This window comes from Cicer arietinum, chromosome 3 (genome assembly GCF_000331145.2).
Source record: "Cicer arietinum cultivar CDC Frontier isolate Library 1 chromosome 3, Cicar.CDCFrontier_v2.0, whole genome shotgun sequence".
In the NCBI taxonomy this organism is placed as follows: Eukaryota; Viridiplantae; Streptophyta; class Magnoliopsida; order Fabales; family Fabaceae; genus Cicer; species Cicer arietinum.
In genome coordinates this window covers 62,826,750-62,829,646 of record NC_021162.2, presented here as the reverse complement: position 1 = coordinate 62,829,646, position 2,897 = coordinate 62,826,750, and positions in this window count along the sequence as shown.

The following is a 2,897-nucleotide window of genomic DNA, read 5'->3' as shown; positions in this document are numbered from 1 at the left end:
TAAAAATTTAAAAATATGATTGACTATTTAATATTTTTTATTTTAAAAAAATGTTAATGTTGAATTATATTGTAGCGTAGTCTAAATTTATTTGTTTTATTAGTATGATTTTTTAATTGCGAGCATAAGAAGTTGTTGTAAAAAAATTTTATTGAATATATTTAATTAAAGATTTATATATACTTTAAATCAATTTTAAGTATTTAAAAGTTTTAACTAATTGTTTGTGCAATTGGATTATAGTTATGTTGATATGTACCAAAAATAAATTTTATTAAAAAATAATTTAATTTTATGCAATACTTAAATTTTCATTTATTTTTTAACATTCAAATTATCATTATAATAAGAAAAATTAAAATAAAAAATAGCATTCAATTATAAATATATAATTAAATTGATAAAAATTAAGTGTTAACATATTTTTTCAAAACACATATATATAGTAAACTTTTGTTGATTATATTTTTTAATATATTCATATATTATAATTTTAAATAAATTTCTGTATTTTAATAACTGGAAGTAACTTTTTTTTTAATAATTTTTCATATATTCTTATTTTATGATTATTTTTTATAAATTTGTGTATTTTTTGTCAAATAGAATATATATTTTTATTGTATAAAAAGTTACTAAAAAATGGATTGACATACATTGAAAGAAATTATAAATGAATTGACATTAATGAGTAATTGAATTTTTAACATATACAAAATATTACTCACCATAAGTGAATATAATTATCCATGAAAGGAAGATATTTATGTCGATATTTATGAGTGATTAGGTGGTTTTTTTTCCATTGAATTTAATGACTAATAATATAAATTAAGCTAAATTACATTCGTGGTCCCTTAACTTAATTTCAGGTAACGTTTTAGTCCTTTATCTTTTTTTTTTTTTTTCCGACTTGGTCATTTATTTTAATTTTAAGTGACAATTTGATATTTTATGTTTTAAAATTTCAACAATGATATCCTTTTTTATACAAAAATTCAAAAAAAAAAATTCAATCAAAACTCATAAAATTAATTATATTCTTCAATATAATACAAATTTCATCAAATTCGTAACGTAAATCTTCAAATAAACTCATATTTTCATACTTTATTTGATATTGTTAAGAATAAAGGACTAAATCAGGAAAAAAAAAAGATAAAAGACTAAAACGTTACCTGAAATTAAGTTAAGGGACCACGGATGTAATTTAACCTATAAATTATTACCATTGGTAAATGACTAATAATATTATAAAATAATTTATAAATTTATTATAAAATAACTTATAAAATAATTTGATAATAATATAAATTATAAATTATTATCAAATTGTAAAATAATTTATAAATTATAAATTTATTATAAATAATTGTGAAATAATTTTATAATTTATAAATTTATTATAAAATAATATTATTATTGAGATGAGGATTAAAGGAGATTAGGCATTGAGAGCATGATTGAGAGGGGAGAAAGGAGGAGAGGTCCACATCAGCTTTTTGGCTGATGTGAAAAATATTTGTATAGATGGATGAAATAGAATGAGGTGACATTCATGGTCTGTTTTAAATATATATAATAGATAATATAAATTATAAATTATTATGAAATTGTAAAATAATTTATAAATTATAAATTTATTATAAAATAATATTATTATTGAGAGGATGATTGAAGGAGATTAAATATTGAGAGCATGATTGAGAGGGGGAGAAAGAGGAGAGGTCCACGTCAGCTTTTTGGCGTGAAAAATATTTGTATAGGTAGATGAAAATAAAATGAGGTGACATTCGGTGATCTGTTTTAAATATATATAATAGATATAATAGATAGATAATAGATTGAATATCCGTAATGTGTGTATATAGTTATAAATTATATTTTCTCTGTCCCGCATTGAGTACATTTTGTTTATTAATTTCACATTGCTCACATGGATTAGAAAAATAATTCTTTTTAAATACAATTAAGAAAAGAATATTATAAATGAAAAAAAGAACTCTCTTTAATCTTACATATATATAAAAGTCACAATATATTTAATTTAAATTTATATTAAATATATTTTAATTTTTGTTTATATTTAAAATTAGAGGGAGTAATAAACTTACCAAATTAAACTTATTTATCAAATATTGATGAATTGATGATTACCATAAATATAAAATAGAATATATATATATATATATATATATATATTAATTTGAGAGTGATATATATAATACTATATATATTAATTAGAGGATATAATTTAAAATATATTTTTCAATTCTAAAAATAATTATTATTTTTAAAAATAATTTAACTAAATAATTATTATTTAGTTATTATTTCAAACAAAAAGACAAAAATTAGGACCTTACAACTAAGCTTTACTACAACACAACAACATTTGCATCAACCTATCTCAGATAACAGAAAAAACATATCTACACAAAGTCATATATGTGAGTGTAATTTCCAGCAATACTATTCAAGCTCATGAACCATGTCCATATGACAATACTTTTGCAACATACATGACCTTTTCGCAATTCCCTACCTCTCCATTAAAGATGATATTATTTCTTTCATGCCATAAGCTCCACATAGTTGCCAACTTAATTAAAATTTTGATCCTTTTATTATCTTTTCCTTTGATCAACTTACTGCATTTCAAGAGGTGCAATGCCACTTCAGTTTCAGTTTGCTCCTCCACATCCATTCACTTAATTATTCCCATCCAAACTTTCTTAGCAAAGCCACAATTCAAAAAGGGATGGAAACATGATTCTGTTTCTCTACATCAAGACACACATTGAGCTATGGTCGTTGTTTAGAGCTTCTCGCCTAATCAATTCTTCCCTAATTGGTTGCCTTCCTAATAATAATCTCCAAGAAAAAATATGAATTTT